The sequence below is a fragment of the Triturus cristatus genome, chromosome 12, assembly GCF_964204655.1.
Source record: "Triturus cristatus chromosome 12, aTriCri1.1, whole genome shotgun sequence".
Classification (NCBI taxonomy): domain Eukaryota; kingdom Metazoa; phylum Chordata; class Amphibia; order Caudata; family Salamandridae; genus Triturus; species Triturus cristatus.
Window position 1 is genome coordinate 51,708,037 of NC_140595.1, and position 19,816 is coordinate 51,727,852.

The 19,816-nt window shown below is 44.7% G+C and overlaps 1 protein-coding gene across 2 annotated transcripts in view; it reads left to right on the forward strand.

The window, feature by feature from the left end:
- Window positions 1-8,981: 8,981 nt before the first annotated feature.
- FRMD8 (FERM domain containing 8) overlaps window positions 8,982-19,816 on the forward strand; it is a 72,500-nt gene continuing 61,665 nt past the window's right edge. Inside the window, exons 1-2 of one of the 2 annotated variants that reach the window (XM_085639372.1) lie at window positions 8,982-9,163; window positions 11,816-11,955. The gene's annotated coding sequence lies outside the window, so the exon portion shown is untranslated. Of the gene's footprint in view, window positions 9,164-9,251; window positions 9,358-11,815; window positions 11,956-19,816 lie in introns of those variants that run through there. The other variant, XM_085639373.1, reaches the window with a different exon arrangement.

The following is a 19,816-nucleotide window of genomic DNA, read 5'->3' on the forward strand; positions in this document are numbered from 1 at the left end:
ATGTCACCCAATGGAATGGTGAAAAAAGGAGAGGGTCTTCGATTTCACCTATTGCAGCAAGAATCCAGTTGTGAAGAGCGTTTTTTTTTTCCCCTGAATGTCTAGAAATTTCAGCTCTATTTTAAGCGTTGCGTGCCTGTGTTTAATTTTATTGTCATGCACTAGTCCTCTAAACATACACCACTTACCCTTAACGTGTCTTTCCTGCATTGGACAGAAAATGCTGATTTCTGCATAAAAGTTTGTTGTCCCTGACAAAATCTAGATTCTAGCATAAACAGAAATATCCTTATAAAGTTCTCTTATGGTGCGCTTTGTCTGACATACACAGGGCAGCTTTAGCATTTGGCTGCATTTGTGTGGCCTTGTTTCTGAAAGTTTAACATATTGTTCAGCAACAATGGGGAACTGAATTATCTGAAAATGGGTGATAAATTCAAATTTATTCCAAACAGGGGACCCCAAAGTGTGTCTTGCCGGGAGCTTCACAATTGCTTGTGATGGTGGTGGTAGAACCATTGGAGCACAGATATGACCGTGTGTGTTGAAAAGGGCTTTGAGGGATGGAACTGAAGAAAACTATTTCTACAACCTTAGACTTCATCAGCCCTGTGGCAAGCATCACTATGGATTTGCCTTTTTATGGTCTGGTAGCGCAGCTGTGGCCAATTATGTGAGAATCACCAGGAGAGGGGCTTTGGCTCCGCCCACACGTAGGGAACCAGGAGTACATGTTTTGATTAGGCAGAAATGTTCTGCTTCTTCAAAAAAAGTGCTGGCCCTCCACCAGCTGTGATCATTATGTTTATGTATCCAGCTTCCTAAGCTTGAACATTCAGGGGCACACACATGACATTGTAATGCTATTACAGTGTCTTAGATAACTAGATCATTTATGGTGGTTTTATCAGGCAGCAGCGCAGATGGGAGGAGGGCAGTTATTACCCTACATGGATTTTTAGGTCTGGCTTGACAGTGCAACCATCATTGACCTTTTAACCGACACCAATAATATTCTACAGTTCTTTGCTTCCACAAAAATGCATATCCTTTCCAATGCTATCTACTACTTGTAATGCTTCACATTACCCTCCAACATTTTTTTTAAGCCAGACCTATTTGGCATTGCTAATGCTTGCAATTATCTTTTGACGTAGCGTTCCCTGCCTGACTTCTGCCTGTGTCCCCCTACTTCATGCCTGTTTGTCCCCCTCTACTTGCCTGTGTCGTCTTCCACCCCACTCCCCTGCCTTCACATGCCCATCTGCTGCTTTTGGCGGGATATGAGTAGGAGAGAAGCAGACTTGGCTCTTGGCCGTCCACATGGGCGTAAGGCACCGGGGAGCAGCCTGGTTCTGCTCCCTCCTCCCACGTGCGCTCTCAGAACAGAACAGACACCCAGCCAAAGACAAGCAGGCAGTGTGTGCACAGAATGCTTCTTGTCAACAAGGGTGAGTCCGCGGCATGTGCTCCAGCTTGGGTTCACATAGCCCCACTAATGACCAGTGCTTTATTTGAGCCGGGGGGTTCTAGTGCTCGGCGCCGGCACTTAAATGTCAACACAGGTGCATGTGACAGTCTGCCAGAGGGTGGCCTTGTCTAAATACATTACAAATGACTAATACCTGCCGCCTAAGCCATTCTCATAGCTTTGAGTGCCTGAAATAATCCAAATTGCCACACCTGTAGGAGTGTGATGGCTAGTAGTTGTGTTGTTACTGTCATGGGCAGTGTGGTGCAAGCTGCTGCGGCCTGACGAGAGCCCTGGTACGTATTATTATTTATTTATTTTTACACAAATGAAGCAATGCTAATGAGCACACCTGAACTCCAATTTAATTCATTCTACACATAGAAACTGGAGTATATACGTTGAATGGGTGCCTCAAGAGCACAAGACGAATCCCAGTAATAAATGGATTAACCACTAACCTTGGGTTGCGGAGTAGCGTGCTACCAGCTGCAAAGAGCTTCAGTGCCTTGTTTGGGGTAGTAAGTCACAAACCAACTAGTCCGGCTCCTTCTGTTTATGCTGCCCCCTCCCCCCCCCTCCCTAGACAGGGTGGGTGCGCTGCAGGTCAGCTCACACCATTCCCACTACATGTTTATGCCCAACAGGGAAAGTAGTGGGTGACTGTGGAGGCATCACGCTAAATTCCCTCAAACTAGTTACCTGAAAACCTGGTATGGAAAGCTTATCTAACTGGAATTGATACTGGGGTACAGTAGAGGTAGTTACACAGAATTGTTGGTAGGGGCCTGGAAAACGTGACCCAATTTTGAATATGCTTTAGGAAACATTGCTAGTAAGGCTGGAGTGTGGTTGGCACATCCACTGATGGACTGCAAGCAATTTTATACAGTTTAAGAGTGGACAAAGGTGTTCATTTGATTGCAAATCTGTGCTCCTGCCACCAAAGCATCACCCTGACTCCTGCACGTACACTGCCACCTGTGCTTTTCAGACACTTTTACTCACCAGTGGTAGCTGGTGATTTTGGAAAGTGCTGGGGATTAACTTGTGCCCTGAATTTTAGCGAGCAAAGCGAATGAGGCAAACAACAAAGGAGGGTACGAAAGGTGTTCCCCTTTAGAAAAAGTTGGTAAAAAGCAGTTACATTGTGTTTTATAAAGTATAATTGGCACATAAATTTGCTAAAAAGCCGTATGCTTTGAAAGGGCATTCATGAAATGTAGTACTTTTATGGTCTGCAAAGGAAGCCTAACTCTTCTCAGAAGGGAGCCAAGCCAGTTTTTTTCCCCCCCAAAAAAATTTGCCATAAATTCACACCATCATTTAAGGATCGACTCACATTCTGCCTGGGCCATGTGTAATCCCATACCTCCAGTATGTAATGCAGCATTATGTCAAGGGTGCTCCCCCCCCCCCCCCCCCCCCCGCTATAGAATTGGATTCACTATGCCCGTGTCAGAATTTTGCATGGAAGGCCCACGTGTATCATGGATGCCCTCATATGTCAAATTACTTCCAGTATCCAATGAACAGCGTTTTACCATGGGTACCCTCGCTTATACCAAGAATTACCTCTAAAACGTTGGCACCAGCAGTTTGCCATGGGTGCCCATTATTAGCTAGAATTCCTTGTGCGTGCCAGGGCCTGTATTTTGCGATGGGTAACACCCCAACCCATATGTCATGGGTGCCTTCCCACATAGGTCAAGAATGACCTCTTGTATGCCTGGGCCAGCAGCACAGTTGTAACACACATACACACTTTCTCACACATTTTTGTAGTCCGCTTTTGCTGTTTCCAATACTATACCTGTCTTGTCTGTTACTGTAGCTTGATTAAAACAGTTTCCGTGTGTTACATACGAAAATGTAAACAAATGGCATTGGAAGTGCTTGTTTTCATGCATGCAGTGAATGAAATAGTGTGCTCACACAAAGTAGGTGACTTACATTTGGTTTTACACTGAGCGTGAGCAGAAACAACACTGAAAATGGACATAACATCCACGTCCTCTTATAGCCTCTTCAAATAATCCTAGCTTTTCAGCCAGGAAAATTTTGTAATTTTCAGCCCCTAGAAAAATTATAAGTCAAAGAAGGCAGCACCGGAATTCCTGAAAAGCCAGAAATGGCTCACGGTATCACACAAGACAATGGGCCACATGGCAACAATATTAAAAGTTTTTTTTAAAAGCAAGTTTCAGGTTTGTGATTATCGGCTTATTGGAGTGTTGAATGGCTGGGGGTTGCGTTTCAGGTGCAGATATAAACATTTTAAAACTAGTGTACGCAATCGCACTCCTTCGAAACAGTGAAGCCCTGTGGGGTGAGGGACCTGTGCCCAGGCCATGCAAACCCCACCCTTCCTGTGGTGATGCTGCCAATCCTCAGCAGCAACATCAACAAGCATTGGCATAGCCAATAGGTCTCGCTTTTGGGACCTTATAAGTGTTTAGCCATGCAACAGTTGCATAACTAAATACTTATAAGGTCCCAAAAGCGAGACCTATTGGCTATGCCAATGCTAGTTTCTGTTTATTACTGCTCTGTAGTAATGGTGGCGCACAGGTGCCACCATTACTACATAGAAGTAATAAGCAGGAGAAAAAAAAACTGGCTCACGGAGAACATCAAAGCGGCCGTGCGGCCGCGAAAGTGAGGCGCCCGCGCACATGCACTGTAGCTCTAGGCTACTGTGGTAGCACTTTTTTGAGCCTTCACAAAAAGTCTCGCCACACCAGCGCATGCGCTGGGTCAGGCGAGACCTAAAAACTCGACATGCCTGAGTTTAGAAGCTGAAAACAAAGCCTCGCTGCTGCTGCCTCCTCTGTTCCCATGCATATGCCAAGCCTTGGTGCGCTTCCATAAGCCCCTTTTGTTGAACTACTGCTACGTCTGCAGTCCCAGAGCCCCACGGGAGCTGAAGCCTGTGCTGGGATGGCCAACCAGTGGGACATTGTAGTGCTAGCATCAAGCGTGAAATTAACTGGGCCATTGTGTGTCTGATATGAGAACGTGTACTTAACTGGCACAAGGTGGACCTGGTAAGCAGTGTGCACTTGCATAAGTCTGTGACAAAGCGAGAAGCTGGAGGCATGCACTGTCTGACTGTGCATGTGAAGGAAGCCTGCACTGATGCTGTACCTGTGGTCCCTGTTCTGTGCGTGTGAGGAAGTGTGCATCGTTGCTACCTCTTGTGCCTGTTCTCAGTGCTTTAAATGAGCAGATGTGTCTGATATTGAGTACATGCACTTTAATTTGAAAGGGAGAGTACCTGAACTTCGCAGCACTACTGTAGTACATTTAATGGGCGAGTACCAGCACTTCTCAGTAGCAAATGGGTACTCTAAATAGTGAGTACCTGCATGTCTATATTTCCATTATAAGCACTACCTGTTCTGTGTGCGCAATACAAACATGTGCTGTTGCTGCTACCATTAATTACTGTACCTGTTGCTAAGGAACCTTGCACTACTCCTTCCCAGGCTAAGCAGCCTCTGTTAGAAAAGCTAGGTAAAATGATTTTCCATTTTCAATACCCATATTGATTGGTATTGCCAATGCTTCTGTCTCTCACACTTGAAGTGTTCATTGTTTTTAAACAAAAAGACCAAAAAGTGAGGCATGCTATAATCGACCGGTGCACAATCCCCATCCAGTATCGAGAGATAACTGAGGACTGTTATTTTGTATAAAATGTTTATTTCAGATACAAGGATCCATAAAACACAGTACGACAATCAGGTAAAAACAAATAAATAGACATCAATATATTCAACATCACATAAAACACCAATCTCATAATCCTCATCCCTCAATAAGAGCAGGAAAGAAATGAAAAGAGAGGTAAAAATGGGTGATTTCAAGGGAGAAAGAGCAGCATCTTGAAGTAAATAATGTATGTGAAGATGGGACCGTGAGGAGCCGGAGACCAGGTCTGCTGCTATAAGGTTTTATTCCTCTGTATTTCCTTTTTACATACAGGGAACGTCTTTTAGGCAGTTCTTGGAGGGAGTCCGTGTTTCCGGGCTTCCCGCTGTTTAACACAGTCCTCTTTCTGGTTGACCAGCTCCTTCCCTGTGTGTAGCTCGGAGTTCCTTTTCCGACGTCCTCCGGGTTCTTTTCGACTCCTGACGTACTCGGGCCGATGTCTTTATTGGGACTCCCCTCGCGTGTGGAAGAAAAGGAACAGAGAGGCACGGGGTCAGTTTTCGGTTGTGAACGTCATGTATTTCCCCGGGGCCCGGGAGTGAGGGAGTACACCAAAACGTGATTCTGTAAACGTGCACTTGAGTGACTAGACTGTGATTGGGGAAGGGGGGGGGAGGGGGGACAAGGCTTATGTGACTGGATTGAAGCCGCGCGGCTCTCGGGTGTTCAAAGCGCCGCTTCTACACCTGCGCCCTCTCCCGCTTCCCAAACACCCTTGACAGCCGCTCCCGTACCTGTAGCAGCCACGCACCCCCAGGTACGTGGCTCGGGGATTCGCCGGGTCGTCGGCCTCCTGGCTCGCCTTCCGCTGCTGTCTTCGCTGGGCTGCTTCCCGTTTCCGTACTCTCCGTGTTCTCCGACTCCGCAGACCGCTGACACGCCACTTCCTCCGTTGTACTCTCCGCCGTCGTCCTCGCGCTGGTCAAAAGACACACCTCCTTTGGATCTTCCGGGTATTTGTCCAATGAGTGGCCAATGACGTTGCGCCAAGGCGGGTCTTCGAGGAGCTGCTTGTTCTGCTTAAAGGGACCAGGTACAGACTCGCTATGAAGCGCCGATTCCCAGGTGTCTGTGCTTTCTTTCCATTCATCCTGGTAGGGATGAAACAGAATGGATGAAGGGGAGGTAGCAGTCCACCACTCGCCCACACCCGCATAAGTTCTGGATATCGGCAATTGTTGATGCATTGTTAAATTTACAATTGATTCACATACCATAGTTATTTATTAACTATCTATTTCTAAAGAATTATGCTGCAAACTCATGAATTTCCTATAAAAATAAAAAATCAGATGGATTAGCCGACCAAGTTTCTTGAACACAAATATTAGGGAAATGGTTCTAAAGACGATTATTATTATGAAAACACTTGTAAAGCACGTGGCTACCCGGAGGCATCCCAGCGCTGGTAGTGTCGCACAAGAAGAACAACAGTTAGGATGGCTTATGGTTAATGCACATTATTCTGGTAGACCCAGGTTTTAAGTAGCTTCCGAAAAGGAAAGATGTTATGTCACAGAATGCAGTTGAAAAGGGAGGGTATTGCAAAAGCCTGGCGACATTGTATGAAAAGGACCAGCCTCCATATCTTTCCTTTTTTATATGGGGTACTACAGCCAAATATAGACTGGGTGGTCATAGCCTTTTTCTAGAGAGAGAGAATGAGATAAGGAAGTGGTTATATGGGGACCTTTCCCCAAGATTGACTTATGGGCTATGCAAAGGGATTTCAACTTTATTATTTTGATTATTGGCAGCCAGTGTAGGGTATTCAATGCTTGGTGGGCCAGTTGGGTTCTGGGAATGTTAAGTATCAGCCGGGATGCACAATTTTGTGTTATTTGCAGCTTTCTTGCGGTTCTAGGGGCTTCTAAATAGAGGGAGTTACCGTAGTCCAGGCGGAAAAGGAGCAAGACCTGGAACATCAATCTCCTGACGGTGAAAGGAAGCAAAGCTAGGATTTTTCGTAACATTCTAAGCATGCTGTAGCATGTGGCTGCTGATTTCACCACTTGATTGTCAAACTTGAAGGATTCGTCAAGCTACATGCCAAGATTTTTAATCCTGGTCTATTGTCAGGAGGAGAGCCAGTACATGTTGGCCATACTGGTCTCAACTCTTGAGTACGTATATTGACCTCGCTACTGAATTATCTGACCAGATCTGCAAGGCTACTGGAGAGAGTTTTGAGTGTTAAAGAGATACTGCATATTGGACATCATCCAAAAGAGTGCATTTTACTGAAAGACAAAGAAAAATATATACTTTGAGCATTTTCTGTTCTCAAAATCTGGACTACTATAAAGAGGCTGTATTGCTGCAGATCTCCATTATCTAAAAGACAGTGCAAGGTTGGTAGGTTTGCTGCAAGATTGACTTGACCTCTGATGAATTAGTGTATCTTGTAGGTAAGGCAAAGATTATCAATTGGTAATCTTGAATGGAGGTAGGGGCATAAAGACTATGGCAAGGAAAAGTAGAACTATGAGTAATGAAGATTAACTGTAAATTATCTGGGATTACCAGCATGGTCCTTAATTTTGAGCAATACCAAAGCACAAGAAAACGTTTAACAAACCTCTCCGACCAAATTATGCTGTATCCAAAAAGGAAAGTAACATAAAATGACAAAGTTTAAAATTACTTTAAAAAATACCCCTGCTCAATGGAAATCTGGAAGAGCCAGTCTTGACAGAAGCTGGGAATTCTGTATCACGGTATGAGTTGCTTGAAAATGGCACCCCGTAGTACACCCAGAGCCACTGCTGATCTTAAGAGCTCAGTTACAGAGAGCCAAGAAAAAGTCCCAAGGCACAATGGGTTAATAGGGCTATCATATGAGCTTGGGATGGTGGGTGTAGCAAATACATATGTCATTAGCGCCTGCAAGCGCTCTTGCTTACAAGACATATTGTATCCAACTAGGGGCTTGAAGCCTGTCCATTGTTTAAGATTTGTTGTCACTCTTATTTGCTGTCTTTTAATTGGCCAGCGCATGCTGGTCTCACTTCCTCTTCTTTTGACTGGAGCATGGACCAAATACTGATAGCTGTCCTTCCGCGGCTCGCATTATGATTGAGGTACTACTTTTATTTGTTATTTTCCTTGCCCATGTTGAACCTCTTGCAGCTACATTTGACTATGCCATACACAATGTTAAAGAAGCCCTTTTCTTTTTTAAAATTGATGTTTGTGACAACAGATGGTATGTGCTTTTGTTATAACAACTGATGTTATCTGCTACCAAATGTATTCTCTCAAAGACCTGGACGCAATTGCTTTTTTTATGCAATACTATTTTTTGCCAAATGCTTTTTTGTTTTTGCTTTTTCATGCATGGGGAGACTGATTTGCTCAGAATCACAGGGGTGCTGTGGCAAGACCTAACATGCATTGGCAAAGCCAATAGAGCTCACATTTGAAACTATTGTTTCTGCAATTGTCTTTTTTTCAGGCTGAACAGCATGACAATTGCTGACTTTGGCTTTATAGCAGCGGGCTAATAATAATAATAAAAGCGCATTATCCCTGGCTGCATCATAGCGTTTAATAAAATTAGTTTTAGCCACACTGCTGTACAGCATGGCTACACAACTGCCAAAGTTTTCTTAGAAAATGTCACTCCTAGGGTCACGAGTAAGATATGGAAATGTCACGATTAGGGAAATAGATTTAGCTAGGGCTTTACCTTCAGCAAATTACTTTTAACACATACTTTCCTGATTATATTGGGCTTGTTTTGGTAGCCCTCACTTAATTTGGGCTTCTTTTCAGGGGGCGTTGCGCTTGTTTCTTCGGTTCAGATCTGGCAACTTTTTCCACAAGTGGGCGGGCTCCAGCGAGATGCTGACTCTTTGCCGAGTGACAGAGTGTTCTGTGTTGAAACCTGTGCCCCCGGGGCGGCTGTGTGTCTGTCGGAGCGAGCCAGGGCCCGAGGCCAGCGGGAGGCACCGGTGACAGCGAAGAGGAGCCGTGCTGGTGAGTAGACGCTTCAGCGAGGCTCGCTGTCGCGGAGTTTTTCGGTAACGCGCCCTGTCATCCGAGAGCCACCCGGCCCGTACCGCATGCGGAAGCTGTGGGTCCCGAGCCTCGGAATGTTGTGGATGGGAGTGTTCCGGGGCGACCGTTGGGATTCGGGCTTTGTGCGGTTTATGCCATTGACGCCGAGCTGTGTAATAAAACAACTTGTGACCTCGTACCTGGTTTTCTGTCTTTGTGCGGGGATTATTCAAGGGGGTTCGGGCTCTCTCCGGCATACAGACACTTGATTACGAGTCCTAGCTTGGTTCTTGCCAGCTCTGAGTTTCTCCCCACCTTGCTGCCGTCAGAACACCTGTGCGTGGAAGTTATAGGTCGCCTTCCGCGCAGGGGCTGCCTGTCCGAGGGACTGTCACCCCTACCTGCCCCTCCCTGTCTGCTGCCCACTTCTGTCCACAACTACGGGGATTGTACACTCCTGCTGAACCCCTCTTTCCCACACGGTTGGGATTACTCCCTCCTGCTGCCCCCTTTTTTCCACACTATAGTAGGGTGACCGGGCGTCCCGGCTTTTCAACAGTGTCCCGGCAGGTCTAGGGAAATTTAGCTCATGTTCTCGTTTTTAAAGATGGTCGAACGAAAACGGAGGGAGGTGTGTTTGTATGTTTTCCAAAGCAGGGATAGTTAGCCGCGATCATAAGAAAGCATTTTAATCAACAAGCATACTACTGGCTCTAAAAATGTCATTTTATTTATGTACTTACTGCCTCTTCTGAAATTCTCGGCTGAGGAGCGCTGTCATAATGTGCGCCCGCTTGAAGCTACATTTTAGTCCTATTTTTGTATAATGTCCCGGTTTTTGGCTTTTAAATTCCGGTCACTCTACATTGTAGGGATTGACCTATTCTGCTTCCCCCTTTCCCACACTATAGGGATTGTCACTTGCTTCCACCCACTCTTTCGTATACTGTAGGGATTGTCCTCTCCTGCTGCCTGCTTTGTCTCCAGTGGGAGATGTTTTGGGTGAAGGGGCTTTAGATCTGCTACAACTTCGGGTTGTTGCCACTGCCTCCAAGGCACTCATTAGAAGCAGCATGACCAACTGCAGTGCTTAAAGGTGTTGCTGAAGCACCCACACACCTCCCTTCCTAGACGTTTAGCTCAATTATATATCTCGCATATCTAGCTGCGTTGTATGCCACCGATACAAATTGGCTACAAAGGTTTCTTCAACTTCCCAAATTTAAATGGAGCCGTCAACTCGGAGTGTATTGAATGAAATGCCCTTGACCTGCGATATAATGCCTCCCATCCTAACAATGGAGAAATTGGGTATAGCATTTTAGTCCAACCAACATCACTAGTGTCTTGCTTCATGGCAGGTGGTAGCTATCTAGTACAGGCGCCAGAGCCCACCCACGGTTCTTCTAAGCAACTCCGTTCAAGCGGGGCAGTCGAAACCCGACAGACTTGTATATGCTACATTTATGCCGACTGAAACTGCTCCTCGCCTACAAACGCTGTCCAAATTGCATCCGCCATCCAAACTGTAAATCCTCTTTCACTAAGCACAGAAGCAGCCTTGCTCGCCGGGCTTTGTGGAGATCAGCTGCCAGTTTTCACGGAGTTGGTTAAAAAAACACTAGTGTACTTTTATTTTGGTCTGACTTAAGTTGTAACATATGTCCGCACATTTCCCGCACCTGGAATCCACTACAATTAATAAAGCTCGTAGGAGGTTCAGTAGGTGTTCTGTGTTTATCTTCTGGAAAGGGTATGCGTGCCTCTAACTCATTTTCTGCGTCCAACGGTGACCACGCCATTGCAGAAAGGCCTGTCATCCCACTTCTGCTACATATGAGTTACGGCCTGAATGGTACCTCAACAGGTATATTCATTAATGCACCTTGTGGCCCCCCCCCCCCCCCCCAAGCCCCAACACGATTTTTGCAAAGCGTTGTTTCTTTAGGGGATGATTGCAACATTCCAAGTTTCACAGAAGAAAACAAGCTGTTTTTCTTCTGTCTGCATTCCAAGGTGCCATAGTCAGAGTGGTGCAGTTAGACCGCAGATGATAATACCACTAGTATCCATATTTACAGGGACTTGTATTATCTCACCAAAATAACAGCCTGTTTTAATGAAGGCCTTCGTTTTTGGTGGGAGGGTTGGTCCTACCACACGATTAACTCAGTATGTTGAAACGTGCAGCAGAGGTCTGTGTTATTAACTCTAGTGTGAATCTCCGCAAGATCAGCGCAGATTGTCACTCTTTTGACGTTGAGTTAAGTAATTACAATGCACGTTGTGTAACAACCAAGAGTCAATTTAATTCGTTTTTTACATGCTGCATACTTAGTCTGAAGAAGTCAAAGTTTTCATTGCTTTCTTTTAACTTTTTTCAAACTGGTGGTGCTAAATTTATTTTATTCATTGCTTATCTCTTTGGGAAACCAGGTACACATTGATCTAATTAACTCAAACTTTGTGACTAAAGAACATGCAGTGGGAAGGGTAAAATGATGTCTTATAATAGAAAGTTTGACGTCCCAGAAGTGGGACGGTCTGTACTATTTATCACATGGTAGTGTTTTAAAGCTGAATATTCCTGACCCGATTAAATATACATTTTTCATTTAAATTCATTATAAGTGGCGGAGAATCAAGAAAGAACGTTTGTTGTGGTATGAGATCCGACGATCAAAATACTGCTCTGCCCGGGTTAACCACGAAGAACTCCTATCTAAGACACGCCGAGTGACCATAGAAAGCTATCAGAATTTTGACTTAAGGTAGGTCATTTTCAGTTGCCTTGATTTCTCGCATGTTTTTGTGTCCGATTTTAGATTTATTGCAGATTAATGTATTTTGCGTTACTGTGGAAATCCTAGAGTGACCTCTAATGCATCTCCTAGGTCTTCCATGAAGCCTTTGTACACAAGTCTATCGTGGCGCCTCACTGACACAATCCCTTGATTGGACTGGGTCCTCCTGATAGAAGCAGCTCGAAAACCCTCATGCAGACTAGAACATTGGGGTGGATCAACACGCGACAAGACTGCAAATTAAAGAGATATACCCTTAGTTATTGTGTTTGATCCTATATGAAATCAGTTACTCTTGTAAATGGTATAAATCATTGGATAAATCATATATAAGAAGACGTGTTTTGTTTTTGTTTTTTTCCTAAATAGTCTTTCATTGTAGTGGCTGATGTAAAGAAGCCTATTTTCTTGTCTCCAGTAAATTAATGTGTGCAGTAGCGACGTGAAGCTCATCGTTTTCTCACAAGATGTCTATTAAAATAATTAGGGATAGGTGCACTCTTGTATTGGCATGCGAGCAACAAAAATTGACCTAGATAGCGTGGTTATAGGAAAAAGCAAGGTTTACTGCCTCGGTATGTTCGGAAGGCTTCCTTACCACTTAATCAATGAATAACAGTATTAAAGTAAGTGAAGTAGATTAACTGATAGTTTGCTGCATATTTTCTAAACAGTAAACTTTTTAGATTCTCACATGCAAGGGTGGGTCCTCTTCATCTTTTTGTCATCGATAAGGCTATTCTGTTTCCTCGCTCTCTAGAGCTAAATGAAGACCTTTTTTAATATTAGATATTAGCCTGATTCCTTCATAGATGCTGCTGAAAGCCTTGCTTTTGAGGAGGAACAGTCTGTAAAAGCGCACACACGTTGTTGTTCGTCAGTGCAATGAACCGCCGAATTAAATATTTACCCAGTTGTAGAATTGGAGCGGCAGCCTTTGCAATGTCGAGTTTTAACTCTGCAATTCACCTATGTTCAGCCTTCGCCGAAAGATTCGGACAATAAGTTCCATCTTCATGTTCAGTTTTTTCACTTCGTTTCTGATGCCTGGTCGGAAAACAGTGGGATCTTTTCTTCATTCCGCTTTTCCTGTAAGATTCTTTTTTTCCATCTCTGTATATGAGACCTACAATTAAGCCAGCCCCAAATTTATTGTGTATCCCATGAGCTGCTGCTTTTGACTTCAGTCTGCACCAGATAGGCACACTGCGGGGCACAGGCGGGGGGCTGGAGTATACACCGGAGCATGGCCTGTTGGCACTATGTGGGGCCTGTTGACACACTGTTGGGCGGCTGGGGCACACCGTGGAGGCAAGACTAGAGTACACTGCACCTTATTTGTTGAAAAAAAAAACCAACCTATTGCTGAAGAAATTGCTAGGGCGTTTTCTTCCAGGCAAATTTAAACTTTACCTTGACTGAAATGGCCAATTGGATAATATATATTTTTTTTAAAGTAAAGGTCGTCTTCTAGTGAAATGATTGTTATTTTCAGTATGGAAACATATGTCTTTAAAAAGGTGTTCCTATGTGCTATGTGTTTAGATATTAAGTAATTTTTGAATTTCACAGACAATCTTGTGATGAAGTTGGATTTTCACAGATTTCTGAAGGTGAAAGCACTGGTAACCCCCCAGCTTTAGGATGATACCCTGTTATTTTGGTAGACGCATAGCTATTTAGGTTGGGGATGCCTTTGGTGGTGTGCCTAAGCTCATAGGCTGCTTGCACAATTTTTACTGTCACGGTTCAAAATATAACGGTGCTTAGCCAAATGAACTTTCGTTTTTATACGACAATAGATCATAGAGACGCTGTCAAGAGTCAACTTGTGTTTTCTCGATTGACATTGAAAAAAGGATTGGGTCTGAAGTAGAGTCTGAGATATTCTACCTATGCTGCCTTTGTTTAAAGGGGTTTTGTGTCTGTAGAACTCGGGTGCTGTAGGTGGGAGGTAGAGATTTCTGTAGCTAGCCATGCAGGGTGAAGGCCGCGAATTAAGAGGAGGACCGGCCCCAATCGAACACACTTTGAAGTATACTGTTTCGATATCCATAACGGGCTCCTTCACAATAAAGAATTGAGTTAAAAATATACCCTCCTTCTAGATTTACTCCTATGTGATCAAATATGTTTTCTGCTTCACACAAAGAAGCGACTTTTACCATTTCGTTTCTGCACCAATTTTAGACAATTAGGCCACGGAGTTCTGCTATAGAAGAAAAACACTAACATTCTGGCTGCATGACAAAGTCAGTGCGTCGGGCCTGGACACCATTTTGGTGAAATAGAAGATGTAGAATCCACAGCAGGTTGCAGGAAATGTACAATGTGTGGGTTTTTGTACTGGGGTGTTATTTCTTATTTAATCCGGGCTGGTTAAGAAGTGTGTGTGATTTGTGCTGGATTTAATTTAGTAAATTAATGCCTTGTGTGTCTAGCACTACTTTGTAGAGGGATATCAGACGAGATTTCCTCTGTTTGTTCATGTTTCCTAGATTTTTATTGGGCTCATTTTGAAGACCAAATAGGGTTTTCAGCATTTCATTTCTATGCCTTCGTGTCTGTTTTTTTAAAAAGAGGAGAGGACTATGTGCAGAGATATGTGAAGTTCAAAATGCCCGTTTTTAGCTCCGATTGAAACATTTGGTGGTTGTTTGCATCTTGAAATCCCTTTGTATATTTTTACCATAGACGCCTCCTCGCACAAACGCACACTGAAGCCAATTTCTTTGTAAGCAATTAATATAGAGGCAGGTGGCATTGGCATTTGGGACATAGTGACAGCATCACACATGCCACTGCAATTTTGATTCCACATCAAGTAACGAATGGATGTCTGACAGGAAAATGTTTCGGTTGGCAGGATCACCGAGTAAGTCAAATGTTCTCCTCTTAGATATGCAGTGATCTTCCAGTCACAGGTTTGAGTCTAGGCAAGCCAACGGAACCCTTCCCATTGAGTACCATCAAGCTATAGTCGCATCACTTTACTTAAAACAATTAGAAATGGCAGCAGTGTGTGGTTTCAAGCACTTTATAAAAAACATTATTTATCCTGTATCTGTATTACTAAAATGTTTCAGAAGTTTTATGCTTTTATCGAAGTGTCAGAGTAAACACATTCAGAAATTAAGAAATACAGGTAACCTGTTAAATTAAGGTGTCAACATAGAATTTACGACGGCTAGTGTTAAACTGAGCAGATGATACGTGTTTTTGTTGTTCTTTTTTTAAAGATCTTTCCAAGGCAAGTGACCTCAGGGTGAGCCTGAGCCTCGCCTAGGGCTGCTTAGGGCACTGGTGTCTGCCATAGTGAGAGGTGTAAATGCCACAAGAGATGGCTGTGGACTGTGTGTAGAGGCAGTGGAATCCGGCATTACGGTTTCAGTTACCTGGTTCTTAATTGAGTCTTAGACGTTAAGCAATTTTATCAGGAAAATATCAGACCAGGTAATCGTAAAATTCTGGTGGAGGAATAAAGGAGCGGTATCTGCCTGAGGGGTTGATTGTTCTTTAAAAGGTTGAAATACCTTTTTAGCAGATTGGATGGATTGTTGATTCTGAATATTTTTACGACTCTAGAAACAATTTTTGTTTTTTCCTGCACGATCTTCTCTAGATACTGTTTGCCATCTGAGTTCCCTTAATCAAGTTAGACACTTGTCCACAAGCAGATCTTCAGTAAGCCATTAATTCCCAGTACATAATATATTAGTTTCATTTTTTTTTGTTGAAACAATTTTTATTGAAATAAAGCAGTCATCATTACAGTATCACAATAAAGTTCAAGGGTCATACCATACATTCTATTAGCTTTGGCTCAATGTAGATCTTAACGATTAAAGGGTACTAGATCGGGATCTCATCATTGCCATATCTTCAGTGGGAGAAGTACACATTTCACATCTAAAAGTATTCCACCCTCCCCATTTTTTAGGTCTCGCCTGCGAACGCAGCGCGGAGCGCTGCTTTCGGCGAGATCTATTGTTGCTGACTTGCCTCGGAAGGGGGACAGGAGATGTGCACGCGCAGGCTTTTGGCGGATTTGAGTTGGTGTACGCGCCTACAGCCACGCGGCGTGCACATCTCCTGTCCCCCTTCCCTCGCAAGCCAGCATGCAGTTTCGCTTTCGTCCTCACCAGCCTCCTGTAATTCACGCACGTACAGACAGACACGCGACGTGCACATCTCGTGTTCCACTTCCAAGGCAAGTCATTAATTTTGTGCCATCATACTCACTGTTGCCACTGATCCTTTGAACATTTGCGCTGCAGATCTGGACGATGCTGTTAAAATCTCGGGACGGGGAGCGCTGCGGGCCCAAGTGCCTGTACATGGTGGCGGTAGTGCGTCTGCTTTTTCTCGCTGCTGTGAAGGCTTCCCAAGTGCTACCTCCTTCGATCCAATACGGCGATCTGACGTGCCCCGGTACTGCTCCCAAGCCCTCTCCGCTGCTCCGGACTGCACCCTAGCGTTAGGTCCGCTATAGTCGGGTCTCTGAACGTGCCCCAGCTATCAGCTGCGTACCCAAACACCCATACCACGCATGCGCCACACGCTGAGCAAGGCACACTGATGGGAAATCGCCATAGTCCCCATAATTAGATTCACTGCCTCTCTTGCCTCGGTCATCGCATTGCTCCGTGCGAGCTCTCCTACACCCATTCCCATCCTGCCAGACTTATTTGAGTTAAAACTGCACATTTCTTCATTTTTATCTCGAAAGAGACACAGAGAGCAGCTGATACAATTCCTTTGCTTTTAGCTCCATGCTCACTGCTCCAAATTTCCCTCGTTTTCAGCTCCATGTAGAATAAAGGCCGGCGAGCTGTGGGCAATGCTGCTAGTTTAGACACCAATTGCCGTGAGTCATTGGGCGAAACAGCCTAGGAGGCGGGAACAGACGGACAAGGTTGGTTTCAGGAGAGCCCTTATCCAGTTTATTTTAACAAACTTTATTGAACACTTGAGAGTAACCAGAAGACGGTCAAACTAATTCATTCAAGCGTAGTGAAAATCTGAACATATTATTTAAAAGAATAATGAAAGAATGTTGGCTCGAAGTCTGGAAATTAGGACTTTAGAAGTGTGCAAGGGTGCATTATAATGTTCAATGGTGCTGTGGCTGCTTGCAATAAGGAAGAGGATGTGGCGAAGCGGCCAGGTTCTAGGTTTCCAGTCTCGGCCTCGGATCAATATTCTGTGATTCTGGGCAAATTACCTGATCCCGCTGAGCCTACAAAAATGAATGCGTTCATGTGTAATGTTACCGGTGCTTTTGTAAATCCCTCAAATTCCTTCTGGTTGAGTTTGTGCTATACAAATCTGGAATAAAAAAATTGAATTTATACACAACTGTTCTGTTTCTGAAGTTCAATTATTTCCTGCTCCCCCCTCTCTTCTCCTTAGTGTGTTTCATGTCTCTCTGCAGCTGTGTGCTCTGCTGGGCAGTGTCTGGAGTCCTATCTCTGGCACGCTCAAACTCTTCACAGGTCTTTAAAGACCAAGTACTGTGGATTTTTAAAAATTTGGGTTTTCATTAAAATGTTAGCTGTGCAAGGAACACCCTCCTACCAGCTTTCAACGTTAGGCAGAGCTGTTAAAAAAATACTGTTTACATTTTCGGAACTGGTAGTCTGTTTTTTAGCTCCAGCCTGAGCTAGCCACACGTGTGCCCGCTCCTGCACCATAGTAAACGTTGTGTCCTGTCACCCATCACTCTCTGACAATCTCTCCCCTACACCACCCACATTTTAAAACAATCATTTACAATCCAATAGGTCTCGCATTTACGCTACTTTAAGCTATTGGCATTGTAAATGACAATGCCTTTTATTTGTTTTAAAAACGAAAACAAATAAAAGGCATTGTCATTTGCAATGTCAATAGCTCAAACTTGCGTGAATGCGAGACCTATTGCATTGCAAATGCTTGTTGTCATTTCTTGGGGCATCTCTTTTGTTTACAGACTTCTTTCTCTGAAATCATGCATCTATCCATCTCTGCAACCCATCCAATTGTTGACTGCTTCATGGTGGATCCCTATTGCATCGCTATAGCCCCCTTCACTAGCAGATATCCCAATGCCACCCATTGCTGCTCGATTTCTGTTAAGTCTGTGGCCTCCCATATGTTGAGGATCCCCAGTTTTGGCGACAGTTGAACATGTTTACCCAGCGTGTCTGTCATTTTCTTGGTTGCCCTATCCCACAGGGGCCGTATTTGGGAACACTCCCACAGAACATGGTAAAAATTACCATCCTGGCCGCAACTTCTAAGGCAAGAGCGCATCTGCACGGCTACCTATTTTGGCCAAGAGCACTCCTGAGAAATAGGACCTGTGAAGTATTTTTAATGGTATCAGGCGAAAGTGATGATTTATTGCTATTTCCCGGGGGGACATTAGTGCAGTCTGCCAATCTTCGTCGTCCAATATTCCTACGTCGTATGCCAATGGTCTCGAAGCTTTTGAAAAGAGTCAGGGAGGTTATTGCAAAGTTTACGGTAGGTACATGAGATGGCTTTTGTCATGAGTGGCTCCGTGAGCAAACTGTCTTCTAGGGGGGAGGAGTCTGGCAAGGAGAAGATGTCTGGAACTTGTGTGTGAAGAGCATGTCGGATCTGTAGGTATCGGAAAACCACTCCTTGTGTAAGTGCATATTTATTTTGTAGTTCTTTAAAGGTGAGAAGTTTCCCTTCGCTGACCAGATCTCCGAGGCTAGTAATGCCAATGGTGTCCCATTTATCAAACCCTGTATGGAAGCAGAGCGAGCCCAACCGTTGAGTCGACCACAACGGCGTGGCTTCTGTAAATTTGTCCGCCCACCCTAGGCGTTTGGTGGCCTTGTGCCAAATAGCTACTGTTTGTGCCATAGGCCCTATATAGCGGTCTTTTCGAACCTTGCTGTAGAGAACACCCAGATAGCCCTCTCGTCCTGTCTGGTAGTGTTCTAGGTGGAAGGTTAGGTTTGTAGGGGATCCATGGATCCAGTGGTTAACGGCCCCCAGCTGTGAGGCCCAGTAGTAAAGGCGCAGATCTATAAGAGCAATCCCCCCCCCCCCTGGTCCTACCATCCCTTTGTAAGCTTCTGAAGAGTGATACGGGGCGCCCCCCCCCATCCCATAACAAGACCCTGAGCTCCCCCTCCATAGTGTTGAAATAATTGTCCGCTGTGGGCAGTTTTGGAGTACATATAAGAATCTGGGGAGCGCAAGCATTTTAAATAGGGCCGCCCTACCCAGGAGGGATAGGGGCAGCGATCTCCAGTGCTTAACATAATCCTGTAGCCGCTTAAGGGGGCCCACCAGATTAGTCCCATAAAACAATTTGGGATACGGGTGACGAAAATGCCCAGGTATTTAAAGCCTCCAGACTCCAGTTCTATCGTGTAGCCACGGGGTAGGCTAGGCGGGGGGCCGTGCAAAACGTACAATCCGGATTTGGACCAATTAATAGTGTACCCCGCATATTTACCAAAATTAGTAATAACGTTAAGCAAACTGTTAATGGACGTTCGGGGGGTACACTAAGTATATAAGGATGTCGTCGGCATATAATATTTTGTCCTCTGTGTCTTCACTCCATCGCATTCCCCTTATGGAGACATCTAGTCGTATCCAGTGGGCCAGCGGTTCGAGGGTCAATGCAAACAGTAAGGGGGACAGGGGGCAACCCTGTCTGGTCCCCCGCTGTAGAGCGAACATACTGGATGTATGATTGTTCACTCTAACCTGCCCTAACAAATCGGTGTATAGTAATGCCACCCACTGTCGAAATCTTGGGCCAAATCCAAACCTTGCCAGCACTTCGAAGAGGTAGGGCCAC